Source organism: Pimephales promelas, chromosome 19 (assembly GCF_988280905.1).
Source record: "Pimephales promelas chromosome 19, fPimPro1.hap1.1, whole genome shotgun sequence".
NCBI lineage: Eukaryota > Metazoa > Chordata > Actinopteri > Cypriniformes > Leuciscidae > Pimephales > Pimephales promelas.
The window spans coordinates 31,898,660-31,920,599 of NC_142787.1; the positions used below are offsets into that span (position 1 = coordinate 31,898,660).

Below are 21,940 nucleotides of genomic sequence, written 5' to 3' on the forward strand. Positions count from 1 at the left end.
ATCTACTGTCGATTCCTCAGCAGGACGCTAATAGCTCAGTGCAGCCATTATGTCACCGGTCAGCTTCAGCGGCCAGGACTGTATGATAGTGAAGCCGGTAAGTGATGCTCTCCAGTAGTACAGCATGTTTTATCACAGGGGCATGTGTTGCTGTGATCTCTCCCCTCGGGCTCTGTTTATCTGGGAGTCGGCGTGGGACGGCTCGGCCTGATCTCATGGAGCTATATCAACAGAGATCCAGAAGATTTTAGACTGTGTGTGGGACAAAGACAGCTCTCTTACGGGAAACCAGCACTGAAATAGATTATCGGTCAGCATTGGGTGTCGTTTCCTAGATTGGCAGTGCGTACTGTAATGTCTAGAGAAAGCGGAGATATAACCACACCAAGACTGGATTATAACAAAATGACTTGCAATGTGTCATCAAAAACTTTTATTTGCATAGTTTTTATTATTAGCCATGCACTTTTTTCCCAAAATGATTTACTGTATAATTACTGTATAATTCAAAATAAAATGTTCACACATGACTCTTCAAGTAAACTGCAAAAGCAGCTCAGGGGTTGATAACAATGAAGGAAATGAAATTGACTTTTGGAAGAAAGTAAAGAAAATGGGAAAACACTCTTTTCTACAGAAGCGTACGAGGAAACAATATCTACTATTTTTCTGAATTAACCAGTTAATTATCTCAGAATTACGAGATATAGTTTCCTTGAAAAAAAATGTTTTTGCTCATTTTTAATTAACTCATTAATTCAGAAAAAAAGAGTCAAGTGAATGCGATACGCTTCCGTACTTTTCTCTTGCTAAGGCTGGTATCATAAATCATAAATCTGACAAAAAATGATTGGAAATGACACAAGTAGCCAACAATATTTGAAAACAATCGTATTCGTGTCAAAATTGTTTGTTCTGTTGGAAATGACCAATAATAATAAATAAAATAAATTAGGATACATTTTCATATTCTAAGAAAGTCTTAGAACATGAAAACTATTTATTTATTCTTTCTTTTCTTTTATTTTCTTGGGGTGGCTGGGCAGGAAATCTGATTGCGGTCTGATATGATCTTAATTCCTCTTTGGATGTGCGACACAGACTGAGCAGCGGAGAGTAAGGGCGGTGTCCTTCTCTAGGAGATAATGTCCACTCACCGTCCTCCCCGCGGCACACACACCTCAGGGGGCAGATAAGGCCTCTTTGATGCATGAACGGGGAGGAGACCTCTAAAAGAAGACCTCTAATCTTTTAATGAAGTTTGCAGAATAGTCTTTCAGCGTCGGAGTAAATGTCACCGTAAAGTTCTCTCTATACAGCAAGGTGATTAGCATAATTCAGGTAACTTTGATTTCATAGATGAACTGTTCCTATACCTTTCCTAATGAGAGCATCATGTGACTTAATCTGCTTACTTTTGAATGCCCTGAAACCACAGCTTAGAAAATTAGTTTTATTAGAACTCATTCAACCTAATATGATCTCAACATATATAAAAAAATAGTGGTTGCTTATATATATATATATAGTATATATACTGTAAAAAAATATTGTTGGTTTAACTTAAAAAAGTAAGTAACCTGGGTTGCCTTAAAATTTTAAGTTGATTGAACTGGAAAAAGTGAGTTAATACAATGAAGGAGATTAATTGAACCATCAGAAACTCAAAATAATAAGTTATCGCAACTAAATAAATTAAAAGTTGATTTGACAAAAGAAAATATGTTGTGATGACAAATCTTGAAAATATTTTTTACAGTGTATACTGTATATATATATGTATACACTACACACACACAAACAATTAATTAATTTTATTTAATACTTTACAAAGAAAATACAAAAATGTATAATAAATAAAATATCAACAATTTATGTGTATACTATTTAATTATTTTATTTAATAATATTTAATTTGAAATAATTTACAATATTTAAAATGTATTTACAATTATATTGTTTATGTATACACACATATAAAGTATATAGAACTATATTTACATATATTTATTGTAAATTATATATAAATATTGTAAATTATATATATATATATATATATATATATAATTTACAATAAATATATGTAAATATAGTAAATATATTGTTTTAACCCAATTTTGGGTCAAATATTTACAAACTCAAACATTGGGTTAAAAATGTAATTTAAAAATGTAACCTAATGTTTGGGTTTGTCCATATTTTAACCCATATTTGGGTTAAACCAACCCAGCATATTTTTTAGAGTGTATATAATATAAATTAGTCCATGATTATTTACACACAAACATAATAACTATATTTACACACACACACACACACACACACACACACACACACATAGTATGAATAAATTAACTATATTTATGTGAAATTGTTTGATTTAATAACTTAATATTACAAGATATTTACAATTATGTTAATTATACACACACATAACTATATTTAAATATGTTTTATGTGTATTTGCTATTCCCGACTACCTCCTCACCTTACCTAATTTCCTCATATAACACTATTAAACATTACCCAACAACTGCAATAACTGTGAGCTGGACTCTGCATTGGTGCAGCACATAATTATACACTTTTTTTCTTTGTTCATATGTGTCACTTTGGCCCTGTTTTTGGTGCTATTATGGACTTTATCATCCAACATATATATATATATATTGTTAACAGTATTGTTAATAGTGTATATGTAAGTCTATATAAGTTGCATTGCCATCCATGTCCCACAATTAAGTACGACAACTGAGAAGAAGCGAGAGCTGAAGCCGAATTCCAGCGCAGGACGGAGATCTCGGGGTCACAGACAGACGTGTGCCGGATAAGAGGTGCGGGGAGAACATGTTTTACAGCAGCGCCACACCGGCCGCCTGTCTGTCTCCATCTCTCCAGTTTAATTAGAAACACAACTGTGATATGAACAAAGACACAGTCAAAGCCCTGTCGATGATACACCACAAGCGCCCTGAAAGCAGAAAGCGCGATCTCAAGGCCTGCGAGACAACCTTCACACTGGCCTAGAATCAGCTATCTATGACCTGGCCCGACACGGTGCCCAGCGGAGATAGGCCTCGGCTTTTATCTGCCAATGTCATTACTATGGCAAAGGAGAATGGGATTAAGGCTTTCGGGACAGTGTTATCCATAGCAGTGGGATAGGATGTTGGATAAACAGGAGATGAGGAGGATAAAACAACACTGGGGAGGCGGTGTGCTTTAATGAGAGTCTTACAAAAGGAGCCCTTATATCCTTCACTGGGTTTGCCGTTGTCAATCAGCCAGACTCCTAAAGATAAGAGTCCTACAGTACGTTCCCATGACCTGAACTGGATCTAAATCCTACGTCTCAGTTTGTTCATTGCAAGCATTGAATTAAACATGCGATTTTTAGGGAAACACTTGTTTACAATTTCAAAAATTCAGATCTAGTTCACCCAAAAATGAAAATGTTGTCATTATTAACTCACCCTCAAGTTGTTGCACAACTATAATGTTTAAATGAACGAATCTTTTCCCAAGTCAACTCATTCATTTCATTCGTTGAATGAACCAAGTTCATTTTGATGAACGAGTTCGAACAGGAGAGTCACGAACGCGCATCACAGAACAGAGCAAGGCGAGCATTTGAGCTTATAAAACTTAAACTTTGTTATTTATTTATTAAATGAGTGATCGTTTCGCTTGATAAGACCCTTATTCATCGTCTGGAATCGTTTAAAGCCCTTTGAACAGTTTGCACTGAAACTCTCATTTGGTCCCCATTGAAGTCCATTATATGGAGAAAATCCTGGAATGTTTTCATCAAAAACCTTAATTTCTTTTCGACTGAAGAAAGAAAGACATGGACATCTTGGATGACACGGGGGTGAGTAAATTATCAGCAAAAGTGTTTTAAAAGTGAACTACTCCTTTAAATGGTTACTTCACCCAAAAACTCATACGAAAGTCTTTCCAAACCTGTATTATTTCTATCTTCTGTATTTTGAAGAATGATGGCAACTAAACAGTATCCGTTCCCAAAACTCTTACCATCAAAATCTCTTCTTTAAGTCCCACAGAAGAAATATTGGTTAGGAAAGAGTAAAAGATGACAGAATATCCATTTAGTAAATCATTCAAAGAATTTAGTTTGCCAAACCTTCCTGTTGTTGGACACGGATTATGGTTAAATGTGTTTATTGTTTTAGTAGTATTGCCGTTTAATGATGTCCATAGTGCAAAAGAAGCATGTGTTACCATTATAGTTTGATATAGACCAAGTCTTGTTCTAAAGGGTTCATAGAGAGCATTATAACTCAGTCTCTTTCATCTACAGTGTTCACGATGAGCTTTGCGTCAGTCGGCGAGATAAGTTCAAGAGCCAGGACATGCGTTAAGTACGAAGCACTTGTTGTATTTCCTGTTTGGCTACATCCTGTCTCGGACCAGATGATCCTCCGCTTTTATGTCCCGTCCTCACCGGCCCGCGTCGTCCAATCCTCTCTCTCAACCCTTGACCGACCTTTTGCCCCCGTCGCCCCTCTTAAAGCCCCGTTCCCCCTCACCCAGCCAAACAGGAAAAATAAACTTGACCCTTCAGATAGCCAGCGGTTCCTGTGGAGAAGTGACCCCCGAATACGCCGTCTCTCGGCCGCTGCATTCTTCATCCCCCGGATCAGCGCCGAGTGTTTACCCAGGTGGAGGGGTCGGGTCTCTGCTGGGCTTCGGGGAGTGGATGCCCGGTCAATCTCTCACTTTCTCATTCATCTATCTTTCTGTCTCTCTATCTCCCTCCTGGGCGGATGATTCCCCAGAGACGCTCTCTCGCGACCTCGCTCTTATCTAGTGAAAGGGTCGGATCAGAGAGGCCATTTGCTTGAAGATATCAAAGTTACGCCTCGACTGTGCTGATCATTTTAAGCTAATGTTCTTGAGACTTACAATTTACACATGTAACTATAAATTTAAATATTTTGTAACATTTATTTTAAGGTGACACAATTATATGTTGCAACATGTGCTTACTGTAGCAATAAGAGTAAATCATGCAGAACTAACCCTAAACCGTAACCGTAACTCTATAAGTACTACGCCAACTTAAAAATACTGTAAAGGTTTTACTTTATTTTAAGGTGTCACTGTTACAGTGTAATTTTGAATACTATATTGTTATTACTATGGCAAGAACATGTTACATATGTAACAAGGACACTGTAAAATAAATTGTTACCCTAATATAGTGTAACTAAATATTTATATGAACTTAAGGAGCTAAAAAAATGCCTATGCCAGAATGTGTTAATTATGCCTTGTACCACTGTACCATGAAAAAACATATTAGATTCCAAAATGTAATTTTACTGTAAAAAAGAAAAAAAAGATGAATTAGGCAGGAATTTTATTATTTAAAAAGAGAGTATACTTTTACATTTAAAATATGTTTCAGTTAAAAGTGAGTAACTATAATTTACATTAAAAAAAATTTAAAAAGTGGTAAAAATACATTCCCAGTAGTCTGAGTGACACTCGGTAATATTTCATTGAAATAAACTAAGTAAAAAAAAAAAATATTAAAAAGTTGCTGCCTTAAAAGTTAAGTACAATCAACTTGGATGTTTAAGTTATTTCAACGTAAATATAATTTTAACTGACTTGAAAAATGAGTTGAATATCCTATAACTTATAAATAAATAAACTTATAAATAGCTTGAAGCAATGTAAAAACTAAAAACATGTTGTTTTTATACATTTTTTACAGTGTTTTGTTTAGGGTTTTTATGCTACATTTATGTTACATAAATGTTGTTTAATTAATGGTTTGTAATGCCTGAAACATTATACCACATTATTACAGTGATTTTTTTTATATCATAAAGTTTCAGGTAAATTGACAAAACAAACTTTTTAGTGTAAATTTCAAACATTCCATTAAAAAAAGATTTGGTAATGATGTCACTTTTTTGAAAACATAGTATTGTTGCAGTTTCTGTGTGTTTAATCTGAATCCAACAGCATTATTAACTACTAAATCCTTGGTTACACTTTATTTTAAGGTGTCATTGTTACAGTGTAATTAATAGTTGCATGTAATTATGAATACTATATTGTTATTACTATGGCAAGAACATGTTACATATATAACAAGGACACTGTAAAATAAATTGTTACCCAAATAAAGTGGAACAAAGAGAAATTATGCAAAGAACTTATTATTTAAAAAGAGAATATAGGTACTTTTACATTTAAAATTATTAAAATGTGTTTCAGATAAAGGTGAGTAACTATAATATACATATAAAAAATTGTAAAATCCAAGTAGTCACATGAAAATTGGTAAAAAAAAAAATAATAATAAAAATAAAAATTGCTGCCCTAAAAGTTTTAAGTACAATCAACTTGGATGTGTTTAAGTTATTTCAACTTAAATATCATTTTAACTGACTTCAATGGCAGTTGAAAAAATGAGTTGAATGTCGTATAACTATAAAATTTTTTTTACAATTGCCTATTTTGCTGAGTTGAAGCAATGTAAAGTAAAAACATGTTATAACATGTTGATCATATCATTTTTTACATAGTTTTGTTTATAGTACAGGGTTTTTATGCTACATTTATGTTACATAAATGTTGTTTAATTAATGATTTGTAACGCCTGAAACATTATACCACATTATTACAGTGATTTTTTTAATATCATAAAGTTTCAGGTAAATTGACAAAACAAACTTTTTAGTGTAAATTTCAAATATTCCATTAAAAAAAAAAATTCAATAATGATGTCACTTTTTTTGAAAACATAATATTGTTGCAGTTTCTGTGTGTTTAATCTGAATCCAACAGCATTATTAACTACTAAATCCGTGCACATTCCTCAAGCATTATCATGGTGGGAGGAGACTGATTTCAGTACAAATATTGTAATCCCTGCACTTGATGCGAGAGAGTTAGGCTTAGGGTTAGGGTGAGAGAGAGAGAGAGAGAGAGGTTGGGGGTGATGGTGCATTTACAAAATTCATCAATCCAGCATATTCGAGACCATGCGTGCATCACTGCCTGGCATGCTGGGAAACCGAGGTCTTCCCACACTCCCCCAAGAAAACCAAACGCTGGACAAGACAAGTCCGCACTATCAAACTCTACAGACTGTGACGGAAGACAAATACACCAGCACTCCCATTCCAGATTATTAACTCATCAATCTGAGCTCTCAGCACAAGACCCGATGCGTCCAGCTGGTTAAAGGACAAACATCTCCTCTCTAAGCAACTTTCAAATCTCAGTCTGTGACATGCATATACCAATCTTTTCTTAGCTCAAGTTTCAACAACAACAGCGCCCACACTGCTGAGAGCTCCTAATATAAGAAAACATGGCTAACATTGAGCATTCCTACGCCTTTGAAATTGATACAATCAGAACCGAGAGAGATCTTAAACGAGATATCGTCGGCATTGAAGTGCCAGATCTATCGATACACGTGTTGTTCCAACCCCGTCCAAGCCGTTGATATATTTAGCACGAGTGTGGAGTTCAAGTCACGACCACGGTTTTACAATTAGGGAGGACGAGGTAAGATAATGATGAACGTCCCTCCGTAATAACACCCAAACATAAATAAGGGCACTTCTCGACAGGAAAAACTCCGTCCACTGAGATCTCCCCGCGGATAAGATGACGACACCGAACGTGTGTTATGTATTGGAAGCGTGAGGTATGTGTGTGTGTGTGTTTAGCCGAGCCCTCAGTTCCGGCAGAAGGATGGAGAAAGAAAAACAGCCGTGTGTCTTGTTGCCGGACTGGAGCGGCGCACACACACAACACATGGTCCCAATTTCACGGCTGCGGGCGGATGCGGGGGCAGGAACAAGCATGCAATCTGCAGGCATTAATACCTCAGTAATAGTCACATTCGCTTAAAACCAGGAAACAGTTTTTTCTTTCTTCAACACACACACATTCACTCTCTCTCTGGCTAACAAATATAATGCCTTTGTGTCTCCTTTGCGTACCTTAATGAGTGGCGTTACAGTAAACCGGACATGTGATTTAGGACTCGCACGCGTCTGGCCCAGGACAGGAAACCTTCCTGTTTTCCCAACTGTTCTGGGGAAGTTGACGGACAACTTGAATTTCCGAACTGCGGTCTCGGAGAGCGGCGTGTAATTACCGGACAGGAAGCTGCTTTTCGTGTTTTCCTGCTGGTGTAACCGCAGTGCCCGGCCCTGGCCTGCGTCGTGAGCGGTAAAATGGATTTAAAGGAGGTCAAATGACAGGATATGATAAGGGCTTTGGACCTTTAGTGCCTGTGAGGGTTTTAATAAAATCTAAGCCTGAGCTTTGAACTGTGTCTCAATTATAGCCTATCAATGATTCTCCAATGGCCTCCCTCGGGCTCCTGTGTAGTATTATGGAGAGCAAGACTTCTGGGTAGTAAACACTTCAACTGTGCGGATGTAAACAATACAGCAGGAACGGTTCCAGGACTGGGCAAAACTACATTGCAATTGTTGGCAGTGCTTGGTAACTGATTGTATGTGTTCTGGATTACGTAATCAAAGTACTTTCCCAGATAGCAAACATGACATTGACATCGAAACAACGTTGATCTGACATTGTTTTTGACGTTGAACCAACGTCAGACGCGTCATTCTTCAAAGCTAACGGAAAATCAACTTGAAATCAACGTTGTTTCAACGTTATAGATGCAGACCGATTTTCGAATTTCATTTAGCTTTGAAGAATGACGCGTCCAGTGGTGGAATGTAACAAATATCAACCAACCTTGTAACAAATAAGTACAAATATTTCGTTACTTTACTTAAGTACATTTTTCACGTATCTTTACTTTACTTAAGTAGACTAAGGCCCCGTCCCACACTACTGCGTTTTCGGTTAAAAATGGAGAATTAAAACGGAAAAGATCTCCGTCCACACCAGCGTTTTACCTGCGTATTAGAATTTATGTCCGTCCACACTAAAACGACTGAAAACGTGGATCACGTGACCATTCACCCACACTGGGCATGCGCGCGCCGGTGTAAACAGTGGTTGGCGAATCAGGGAAGGACACGTCATGACTGATGACACCCAAACATAGAGCCGAGCGTGAGCCTCTGCGTCATCGTTTGTAAACTCCTCCGTTTTGTCTCGTCCACACTAAAACGCCCTCCGGAGTTTCAAAACGCAAAATGCAGCTGCAGCGTTTCTAAACTTCTCCGTTTTAGGTCTTCGTTTTTCCCGTTTTAGTGTGGACGGGAGGTGCAAACGTAGCAAAAGGTCTCCGTTTTTAAACGAAAACGCAGTAGTGTGGACGGGGCCTAAATAGTGCATACTTTTTACTTTTACTTTACGTTTTGCAGCAATTATTATACTTTCTACTCCACTACATTTCTACAACTTCTGTTGCATTTTCATTACATTTTCTGATCAGTTTTTTCCCTGCCAAAACATAATCTGAGCGTCCGTCCGTTGCACGTTTGTCTCACCAGTGATGTTTGGTTGCCATGGATATATAAACTCGATATCGCAATATATCACACTAAATGCGTCTTTTTATCGTGCAATTTATTTGCGAAAATTTTTATTTACGTGCATAGGAAACGCACCGTGTGTAATATACGTTTGGTTAGGATTATGGCAAGCCAAGAGGTTCAGGATTACACCATAAATTAATCGCGTTTACTGCCAAACATAGTCAGGATAAGCATGATGTGTATATTGCCTAATTGCAAGCTTGTTTCAGAAATTTTTTCCATCATTATTGAACATCATTATAGGAGTATTAGGTTGAATGAGTTAGAATGAATTGTTTTATTAATCATTAGAAAATAGACCTTAAGAGAATTAATTGTTATGCAAGTACTTTTACTTTTAATACTTAAAGTACATTTAAAATCAGGTACTTTTTACTTTTTACTTAAGTATGGTTGTCATTGTGTTACTTCTACTTTTACTAAAGTAAATGTTTATCTGGTTATGTGTACTTGAAATTCAGTACTTCCTCCACCACTGGACGCGTCTGACGTTGGTTCAACGTTAATTCGATGAGCAAAACAATGCCAGATCAACGTTGTTTCGATGTCACGTTTCCACGTTGATTCAATGTCAGTTTGCTGTCTGGGTTGCGATTATATAACGTTTCAAAACACTCGTAATCAGTTACTTACTTTTTATCGATTATATCGATATGATTAAATTCTTGATTCATAGGTTTTTGATTGAATTCAATTGCAATTTTTGCACATTTGGATTCACTTTGAATAATAAAGAGGGGGGGGGTGCACTCTAAAAAATGCTGAGTTGTTTTAACCCAAATTTGGGTTAAATATGGACACTTCAACTTGGGTTAAAAATGTAATTAAAAAATTCACAGTTGAAAGTAAAAGTTGAAGTGGGTTTGCCCATATTTGACCCAAATTTGGGTTAAAACAACCCAGCATTTTTTTAGAGTGGGGAGGGGAGGGGGGGTTACATGCTAAGAACATGTATTATAAGTTATAACCCACAGTTTGCATGTTTCCTAACATGAATGCTAAGAACAGGTATGCTTGCAATCGTATAAAGAAAACATGTGCTAACAGTTTGCCGAGAGCATGCTTGTTGGCTACCGTGTACGTGTGTTATTATACCAGAACAGGCACGTTCAATAACATAATGCTAACTTGTATTGTGTCAGCTTCTTTAAAACTTTACAAAGCATTTATTACACTGAAATTTGATCACTGCTCATTTTAGTATGTGCATTCTGGATGTGCAAGTCTGTACTATTTATTGTTACAGTACACATAAAGGCAACTGTTGAGCGGTAAAGCCACGCGCTGCCAGTTTAGCGTAGCATATGAGACGGGCCTCGAGTTTCAAAGAGGTCAGATAAGCTTGTCGAATGAGGTGCACACAAGATCCTCAAACATCACCACAAATATCAAAGCTACTGCCCACCCCTGCAATTTGGAGCCAGAAGATGCTACCGCCACGAGACGCCGTTATTATTCTCAGGTTAAGGCTTTCTAACTATCTCTGTGTCGTAGAAGTTACTGTATTAATTACAGGATACGAATGTGCAGACGTATAAAGGTTATATTGTCCATAATAAACAACATGTGACCTGTAGAATCGAGAGGAAGCGCATAATGTAATATACCTGCATTACAAATGTGCTAATGACATTAGCATGAACTGAAAAGGCACGGTTCATGGTTCATCTGCTGATTTCTTTTTCCTCGGGTGCAGAAAGTTCACTCATATGATGCTGACCCCTGTTTGGCAGGGTGATGATGGGTGAGGGCCAGCTTTCACATACGGAGCCCAGTGAGGAGAGCCAGCATGGGGGTAATTAAAACAAACTGCCAATGCTTTTTTAGCCTGCGCCAAACAAACGCCGTCAAGTGTGGTGCTCTCGAGCATGCGCTACAACGGGCTAGCGATCGTGAGGACATGCTAGACTGTCAGATTCACAAGTATGTTTGCTTAAATGCTCAGACGGAAACCGCGTCTTCACCTTAAGATGTGTTTGCTCAGTCTTTGGTTCAACATTAATCTTATTTTCTCACACTCTGCAGGAAAGCCGTGGCTTTTGTTAAAGGGGGAAGGTTGAAATCTTCCAGGGATGCACTCAACCTGTTCACCACCTAGGTTCAGCTGGACGCTTGGCAGGGTGGCAGCGTGGCTGGCACTGTCAACTGTCTGGGCCAATTTTGTCTATAGGCTAGCTGGAGATGCTAACAGATTGCGTCAGCTTCTTCAGCTCTAGATTAGAACAAGCATTTGCTATCACAAGCTAAAAGTATAAGAGAAGTCTTTGTCCATTTTCACTGTTTCCACAGTGATAACCTACAGAACATGTACATTTGCTAATATGGATGTTAAGAACATTGCTTACATGTTTGCAAAAATATATATATTTGCTAACAGTTTGCTAAGAACATGCACGTTTACTAACATCAATGCTAAAAACATGTTGGCTATGTTTGCTAATGTTTGTTGTGTTAACACTTTGCTAAGCACATTTACTAACATGAATGCTAAGAACATGTAGGCTATGTTTGCTAACATTTGTTATGGACATGTGCTAACAGTTTGCTAAGCACATTTATTAACATGAATGCTAAGAACATGTAGGCTATGTTTGCGAACATTTGTTATGGACATGTGCTAACAGTTTGCTAAGCACATTTATTAACATGAATGCTAAGAACATGTAGGCTATGTTTGCTAACATTTGTTATGGACATGTGCTAACAGTTTGCTAAGGACATGTGCTAACAGTTTTCTAAGCACATTAACTACCATGAATGCTAAGAACACGTATGTTTGCTGACATTTGCTATGAACATGTGCTTAAAGTTTGCTAAGAACAAGCACATGAATGCTAAGAACATGGCGAACTTGTATGCTAATAGCTAAAATGCTAACCTGAATCATCCGTCATACACGACGAGTTTCTCCATAATCAATCGACTCTGATGTCCAAAATCTGCAGACAGTCGATCACTTTCAGCAACTATCGACTTCTCCAGACTGCAAATTAGAGACAAAAGTGGTTATAGTGTATTACAAAAGGCTGCATTGCTCTTTGGCAAATATTTTCCTCGGGTGTCGGCCATTTTGTAGCGGTGTCCGAATTCTGAGTGAACGACATCATTCCCTACAATCATTCACTACTTTTACCCACAATCCTCTCTGAATTTGAGTGTACATTTGATGTACTCTTGCTGAAGCATTATTTCCCACAATCCAATGCGGAGAGAACTGAGCGCGCATGAAAGTGCAAGTTTAAACCAGAGATTACAATACATCCAGTGGAGGATTTGAAAAATATCTGTTAATCGTCGTTAGGAAGCGTACAGACCCCTTTTGCGTCACAGTTACGTCACGGCGCTAGCTGGAGGCAAAACAAAGTGAAAACTGGAGGCGGCCAATACAAACCAGCACAGATTCGGCAACATAATGAGGAGTTTAAATTACTGTTACTATTATTAAATGTCATCTTATTTTGTTGTCTGGTGCAAGAATTGAAGAAAAATGGATATGCTGTATCTGGAGTTTTTCTTTCTAGGAAATATATTCACATCATTAAAATCGCACTGTAATGTCACTCTTTATATTGTTGTCGTCTCGGTGCTGGCTCGGCAGAACTGCGGATCATACACACAAGTCTTGTACAGGACCATATAACTTAGGCATCTGAAGATTTATATGCCCTCAGTTTCTCTTTATGATCGGTTTCTCTGTAAGGTAGGTGTAGAAGTCAGGCCACTCACCCGAGTTAACGTAACGTACGTTAATCCTGTCAGATCGTCCATGCATTGAGTGAGTGTGTAGACGGCTACGGGTCGGCCAATCTGGTTCCGTCCGTTAAAGATAACTTTTGGAAATAACAATCGCGGTCCTGGACACTGAATGACCTTACACATTAAGATAAAATCGGATTTTCTCCAGTCATTGTTAAAAAACAAGCTAACAATCCTTGCTAACTAGCGTTAGTGACGCGGCCAGAGCGATCGTTCTGCCTCCACCTAAGCTCCGCCCACAAAAACCGTCACCATGTTTACCAACTGAAAAGGGGTCTAACGGTCGCCGGAGGGCGCTCGACGACATGAAACTACAAAGCTGGCACGGAGGTATATATAATTACAAAATAAAGTCATTATGATTGTTATTGTTGTTAATATTAGTTTATAAAGTAAGTAACGTAAGATTAAGGAAATTTAAGTTTTATCAGTACGTGTGACGAAGCCTTTTCTGCGACAGCTCCAACTCTCAGACGCTCAGTGTAAACGTCAGCGTCCGAATTCACTCACGTCATCTCGTTCACTCCTTGCAGATATAGTGCACTCAAATGACATACACTATATAGGGATTAGTGAATGAGTGAACGAGTGAGCGGTTTCAGACAGCTTCTGCCGCGCGTGGACGTTTTGTTGCTACGTCCATATAGATATATCTATGGCTACGTCGACCAAAGCACGAGCGTCAGCGGATCTAGCCAGACCCGGAAACAAAACAAAACAACACAACAGGCACGACGACGCGCACGTTTGTTTAGGTGTGCGAGCCGGCCAAATAGTTGGTTAACATTACGTTTTGAGTGAATGACGAGAGCGAGACGCCGAAATGGATGCCAATAAGATTCTGAATGGAAAGTTTACTTTTAAAAAGTTGCCAAAATGGTTCCATTGACAAGACCAAAGCGATCTGTGGTTTGTCGTTGTGAACTGAGCTATCATCATCAGCATGTCCAGTCTGAAACACCGCTTGATAATGGCCAAACACACACACACACACACACACACACAGCTGATGCGAATTCTCCACCGCTCGTCAAAATCAGCACCTCGTGAGTATTTATTTCACCCTTTTATTGATGGACAGTGTTACATTGTGTGAGAGATTTTTGCGGCAAAGTGAGTTAGTGTGAAATTGAACACAGTATATGTAAATAAAATAAACCAAGAGACATCTAGAATAGATAAAAATGTGCAATTAATTGTGATTAATCGTGAGTTAACTATATATGACATTAATGCGATTAATCACGATTAAATATTTTAATCGTTTGACAGCACTAATATATATATATATATATATATATATATATATATAATTTCTGTGCACCTTATAAACTAGAAACACACACAGCTTCATAATTTTCAGAGACCCTCCGTCCTCAGCCTGAAGCGAAACATGAAGAGATAGCGGGAGGCAAACGGTCTCAATCCAGCCACACTGTCCCTCATTGTTCAGGCTCTGAGAGGCCATTAGGCTCCACAGAGGGCCGTCAGAGAGGCTCTTTCTCTGTGGATGGAGGGGTGCATTGGTAGAGGACAGCTCTGAGAAGGGCAGCAGTGTCCTGGGCAGCAGGCCTCGGCTTTGATGGGGCCAAGTCAGGCTTTGGCTGCATTCCTCGCATGTCTCCCTGGTTTCCCTCTACCACATTACGACCTCCAGTCTAAACAAACAAGCTGCTCTCGAAGGCCCAAACCCTACCCGAAAATATAGGCCTTCCATTTTTAAAAGCAGGAACACATATTCTTTGTTTCCATGCCCACAATCAAAGTTGTTCCACATGTCCTGGTTTCTAAACTCTTGTCACTTGCCACATTTCGTATGGAGATGTTCACCTCGGATGATGCTGAACTGAAGGGAAAGACTCGCTGTGTAAAGTTGATGTGGTGAAGTTGATGATGCACATTAAAAAGTGTTTATTATATTTATTTTCTCTCTCTCTCTCAACAATTCTCAACATTTCCTCCCACTTGGGTTATTATGCCAAGATGGCGTGGCAAATTTCATTTAAAAGGAGAAACTGAAATGGTTTTATAGGCCATCTGGAAAAAATGAATCTATTCGCAACTTTGAAAAACAAACTAATTTCTTATAGAGTGAGTGCTAAAACAGGCAACGCAATGACTTCAGTTTCACTCGCTAACAACACAAGAGAAGCAAGATGTATTACAATCATGTTTAAAAGAGATTTCAGAAGAAAAATAGATACTAAGGCAAAAACAACTTTCATACAATTAAAGTGAGGGTATAATTGCCCATGTGTTATTATTGTTTTATATTATATTATACTTGGGAAAATACAATATTGGGCATATTTCTTAGTGATATCATTAAACCAAACCCTGAGGCGGTTTTGCACAAAGGGGCAATGACTATGGTTAAATACCCTCTGATTGCTGACTGCAGACCCCGAAAGGAGAGACAAGAGGGAGAAGCCAATGAACCGTCCCTGTTTTTAGTGGAGACAATGACCTGAAACAAACCTTATAAGTGACATGATGAATAGTGTCATCATGACCAATAGTGTCATTCTCCAAGGGTAAGACATTGCCCTTTTGTGCAGGCCTAGAACATGATCTTCCCATCATAAAAACATTGACCATCAGAGGACCAGCTGCACAACTGTTTTCAGATCAGCAGGCAAACCAGAAATTTGAGTAAATGAATTGCTTTTAAGGGATTCAGTAATATCTTGTTCACCAAGTACGGAAGCGTGAAAAAAAGAAAGAAAAAAAATCAAATGTAAAAAATAATAATAATCTTGCATGAGATTAAACTCGAAATGTTTTGAGTTTAATCTTGAAATGCGAGATTTTATTATTTTTTTTTTCATTTTTTAAAACTTTTTTTTTTATGTTGAGGTTCAGGGCTTCCGTAAGCAAGAATGTTTTTATTTAAATTTTATTGACGAAAAACAAAAAGCTAAGCTGAGCGTTACTGACATTAGCCGCTTTTCCAGATTTGTGCAAAACTTTTGTGATGTTTTCTAAATTCTAAAATAACGGCGTTTCAATTGACGATACTATGACCAGTCTTGGGGGTAACACATTACAAGTAATGCGAGGTATGTAATCAGATTACTTTTTCCAAGTAACTAGTAGTAACACATTCCTTATATATTTATAACAATATGTGTTACTTTTCAAATAAGTAATGCAAATTACTTTGTTTTCTTGCTGATGCAAGAGTGTTGTACTTTCGTCTTCTGCGATTAAAAATGGCTGCACAGCTGAAAGGTTTGTTTGAGTTGCGCCCTCTACTGTACAGGCAAGGATTAGCATTTGCTCCAGCCTGAGGACGATTAATTTCACTTTTGATGTGAAAGGGCCTTTACATTTAAGCCCAGCCCAGATCAGGAAAAAGTAATGCAAATCTAACATGACACATTATTGTAATATTATAATTAAGTACTTTTAAAAGTAACTGCTTTAATACTGCTGCCCACTTATGAGTAGAAGGAGATATTAAAACCTAAAGTTACAGAATTTTTGTCATTTTTCTGAAAACACTAACATTGCAGTGCTGAAACAGTTTGACACAACAACCAATGGTGTGATTTTAGGGCGGGACTAATGACCGATGACCAATGGCAGACAGGGGAATGTTCGAAAAAAAAACATGTTTGAAAACAGATACATTTAAAATAATAGTTTTTGTTTAGTTTAGTCATGCAGAAATTACCCACTCCACTTTATTAGAAGAAATTAAACAAACTAATGATAAGCAAAACTGTCTCTGTTGGCAAAAAAGATGTTTGACAATGATGATGGAACTTTTTCACTTTCATTACGAGTTATAATACATGCCATTTTATCTCTGTCCTTAGCGCATATTTGCATGCTAAACAAATACAGACATTTACATAAAGCTAGGCTAATGAAATCTTGCTTTGTTTCTTCAGGTTTTCTGAGGCCTCTTTTCCTTTTGTTTCTGTCTAACATTCATCCCACCTCCTGTCGGCCGGCTTCCGCTCCTATAGCCTTGAGGAACATCTATATTGTCTCTCCGTCTCAATCAAGCACACACAGTCTCTTTGTCTCTCTGTCCATCAGGTTCAATTCTGAGGCAAGTGGTACTGACATCTATGTCTCTCTCAAACACACACACACACACACACACACACACACACACACACGTCTGTCACACTCTAGTGATTTCAGGGAACCAGCTGCAATAAAACTGTCTTAAAGCTCACATATTAATCACTTTCCCTATTTGGGCTTCATGACTAAATTAGTGTAATGGAAATTAATTACATTAATTAAGAATCATACGACTGGAGTTTCTTAAATGTTGCCCATTTCCACAAAAAATAAATACAAAAATAATGTGAGAAATATTTTATAGGAGATATATTAAACATTCAGTTGAGTTCCAAAAGTCTGAGAGACTGTATTGAAAATGTAGGATCATGTGAATGTACTCGTATAATAATTAGTTTAGCCAATTGAAAGAATCTGTAATTGTAGATTAATGTTATAATATGTATAATAAATCTATAATAAAATCAAATTGCGCCGTGAAGTCTTTGTACAGACGGTCATGCATTCTTGAAGCATTATTCTCAAATCATGACCATCAGGTTAAATAAAGATAATTATGGGAACACTTTAACTACATTAGTTAACATTAATTAAGAATGAACAATACTTCTACAGCATTTGTTAATCTTTGTTAATGTTAATTTCAACATTTACTAATACTTTATTAAAATCTTGTTAGCATTAGTTAATGCACTGTGAACTAACATGAACAAACAATGAACAGCTGGATTTGTATTAACTAACGTTAACAAAGATGAACAAAAACAGTAACAAATGTATTGCTCATGGTTAGTTAATACATTAACTAATGTTTAATAATAATTATATTAGCGTTCACACCAGCGGATGATATCGTTCTGTTTATTCTTGTCATGCTCGAGTTTGTAGATTCTGATTGGCTGTTGGATTAAATCGTTCGTAAATCGTGTTATCATTTCTCTTTTTATAACTATATATCTTCATCGTTATCTTTATCGATCTTGGTGTGACTAGGCCTCAAGTTCATGCAGCTTGAGCTGCTTTTATTACTAAAGAGGACAACTTACCAAACAAAATGAAATCTAAAATATATTTGGATTAATGGGTGGGAAGGAAGAGGCTCACCCGCACCAGCCCTGAACCCGCTCATCAACGGCGATATGACAGGCCTCATCCCACAGAACCACGATTCGGATTGACATCTCAATGAGGGGGCCGGTGCCAGTCTTTTACAAGTGCCATTTCACGGCTGTGCTCTTTGTCCTCTGCCCCCCTCGCCACCCCACCGGGTAGAGACCAGCCCTTTCTTTTCCGGAGAGAGAGAGAGAGATACAGGGAGGGCCTCTCGTCATGCCCCACTGCCCCTCAATCGGTGTCTGAGTCATTGCCCACAAAAACTGGCTTGCTCCATATACCTCATTTTTGCATATGAATGAGCGGCCCATTGTCCGGCCTTAAATGCACATTAAACCTGTCTGGAAACAATCGAGAGGAGGCGCACACTTTTTCCCCACCTTAATAAACTAATTAATTGGACATCTGAGATTTAGGAGAGGAAGAACATCTCGGCGGTGTTTACTCCAGTGCTTCCTTAACCAACGGCAAGTGTCCCACATAAAGGAAAGGATGTTTATAGTTCTGCCAAGAGTGTCTCAGTGTCTTTGTACGGAGGCCAAACGGAGACCTCTGGCTTTTGTCTACATGAGAGGGGTCGAACAGACCCATCCAGCCCGAGACACTTCCGTCGTCTTGCCCTGCAGGCCTGGCCTTTGCTCTGGACATTGGAGATGGGCCGAGCTCAGGCAAACCAGGTCAGCTGAGATCTGAGAGAGAGCAAAGTGCATGTCCAAAAAAGAGTGATTAGAGATATCAATGGACATTTGCATTGACTTGCTCTGGTCAGCTTTCTTGTCAGCCGTGTTGAGTATTGTCGGTGTATTATGATGGATGATGCATGTGTTTAAAGTTCTATAACCCAAATCCAATCTGTTTGCCATCCCAAACTCATTACTTTTCACTAGATACTTTGAAAAACGTTTCAGTTGTTTTGCCCATACAGTAAAATTATTGAGCCAACTAATGGGGTCCATAAAATGTCAAGCTTTAAAGGGATAGTTCAATTAGAAATTATTTTTTGGTATGTTTTATCTTACCTCAAGGGCATCCAAGATGTAGGTGTCTTTGTTTCCGCAGTAGTTTCAATTTTGATATTTTCAGATCAAACCGTCTCAGTCATATAATGGAGGTCTATGGTCACCACCTCAAAGAGCAGCACAGAGAAGTCCAAATTAAACATGATTTAATGACTCGTAAATGTAAGTACACATTGATGGCCTAAGACACGAAACGAGCGGTTTGTGTGAGAAAACCAACAGTATTTATATCGTTTTTACCTCGTGTAATCCAAGTGATCTGAATCAGTTGTTCAGTGCCCAACTGAACCGAACTGAATCAGTTCAATGTTACGCCGGAAGTGATCGCTTGCGTGTAACGTCACTCAATATTTACACGGAGATTTCGGAAGTTTTACCTTTTACTAAACATATTTAGATATACCGAAATCGTCTTCCATTGCGGTTTCCCGTATATCTAAATGTGTTTAGTGAAAGGTTAAACTTCCGAAATCTCTGTATAAACAAAGAGTGACGTCGGCGCGCAGACCGAAGCGCCCGTGCCGTCAGATCATTTTGTCATGGCTATGATTACAAGAGGGTAAAACGATATAAATACTGTTGGTTTTCTCACACAAACCGCTCGTTTCGTGTCTTAGGCCATCAATGTGTACTTACATTTACGAGTCATTAAATCATGTTTAATTTGGACTTCTCAGTGCTGCTCTTTGAGGTGGTGACCATAGACCTCCATTATATGACTGAAAAATATCAAAATTGAAACTTCTGCCCTATGCCCTTGAGGTAAGATAAAACATACCAAAAATTAATTTCAAAGTGAACTATCCCTTTAAAATCCAACAAAGATTCATTAGCCTATCTGCAAAATGGACAAAATCTGCCATTGCGCCCTACGCAGAGATTTCTGTAAAGACGTGAATCCCCAGAGCCGCTAGTCTCCGGCTAATTTTTGTGTTTTGTGTCCTGGCTGTAACTGCTTGGCTCTCTCCCTTCAGGGCCAGCGTCCCTCCATCTCTAGCCTCCATCAGCCGTCATCCGCCCAGTGGGGTTTGTTTGTACTCGCTCCGAGCAGGAGCTCCGTATTTCGGGTCTCGGGCCAAGATGCCCATGGTAAGTAAGGAGCCCCGGGGGCCTCTTCGTGGAGCTCGTGACGGCCCAGCTGCGCATACGACTCCTCATCTTTCGAGCTCATTCTTTTAATTAGACAATCTGAGAAGTTGCTCTCAGGGGGACACCTCCACCTTCTCAGAAAAGCCTGCATGCTCAGAGAGGTGGCGAGCCCCAGGCTCATATACATAATCTGGCCACATACCTCCACCCCCCTCGTTTCAATAGCGCTCCCCTTCTTCACCCCACAGATACTCAAAAGGACCCACACCTCCCATTTCCAGGAGCCTGTGGGCGCAGTGAGAAAATGAAGACCTCTGCGCCCCTCCAAATCCCCAGGAATTTCTCATTAAGAGCAGGTCCTGGGGTCCCCCCCACACCCTCAAGACGTCGACCCTCTCGCCCGACTAGAATGGGCTACTCCAGTCCACTTTGTGTCGGGCGGCTGTTTCCCTGTGTGTGTTATTCATCTCGCTCCCATTCTCCAGGCACAAGAGGCTTTCCCCGCCAATGGTGCTTTGAAAGTCCTCAAGACTTCCTCTTCTTTTCACCACATTTTTTTATGTGTGTGCATGTGCGCAAGTCAGTGTCCGTAATGAAAGGCCCGGGCTCTGGATAGCACAGAATGGGGTGATTGAAAGTACATTTTTTTGAGTTGGTTCATCAAGACTTTGCTTGGCATTCAGTTGCAGGAACAAGAGTGGCTTACAGTCGTATCAGCTCAATGCTAAGTGTTGAATGAGTATGTTTAAACAATATGGTTTAACATAGACTGATAAGATCAAGGTAGATCTCAGCGAAGAAGTGGCAAGAAAATTAAACAAATTCGATGAATAAACATCAATATGCTGAGTCTGACCGTGTAAATTCTCATAAGTAACAGTTTTCACTCCAGAATCGGTGCGAATGGAAGAGCGATCGACTCCATCTAGTGGAGAGAATGACTCTCTGCCTGAATGTTTCCATTTGAAACTCACTCGAAATCTTGAGACATTTGTTACAGTCAGTTGGATCAAGTGTTCACATGAAGCCAATTTACAAGTCCAAGCTTGAATTGCTTGAGTAGTTCACTTTAAAAAAACACTTTTGCTGATAGTTTACTCGCCCCCGTGTCATCCAAGATGTCCATGTCTTTCTTTCTTCAGTCGAAAAGAAATTAAGGTTTTTGATGAAAACATTCCAGGATTTTCTCCATATAATGGACTTCAATGGGGACCAAAAGACAGTTTCAGTGCAAACTGTTCAAAGGGCTTTAAACGACTCCAGAGTCTTATCAAGCGAAACGATCGCTCATTTAATAAATAAATAACAAAGTTTAAGTTTTATAAGCTCAAATGCTCGCCTTGCTCTGTTCTGTGATGCGCGTTCGTGACTCTCCTGTTATCAAAATGTACGAAATGACAAAAAAAA

At 38.6% G+C, this 21,940-nt stretch overlaps 1 long non-coding RNA gene across 3 annotated transcripts; it reads left to right on the plus strand.

Annotated features, from left to right (window-relative positions):
* The first annotated feature begins 7,509 nt into the window (after positions 1-7,509).
* On the plus strand, positions 7,510-21,591 carry LOC148970839 (uncharacterized). 3 transcript variants are annotated; one of them, XR_016147775.1, is made up of 4 exons: positions 7,510-7,554; positions 17,171-17,334; positions 20,419-20,533; positions 20,782-21,591. It is a non-coding gene; the product is annotated as an uncharacterized LOC148970839 (long non-coding RNA). The 3 variants fall into 3 exon arrangements; XR_016147774.1 differs by lacking the exon at positions 7,510-7,554 and adding an exon at positions 11,049-11,313; XR_016147776.1 differs by lacking the exons at positions 7,510-7,554; positions 17,171-17,334 and adding an exon at positions 18,420-19,102.
* Positions 21,592-21,940: the final 349 nt, after the last annotated feature.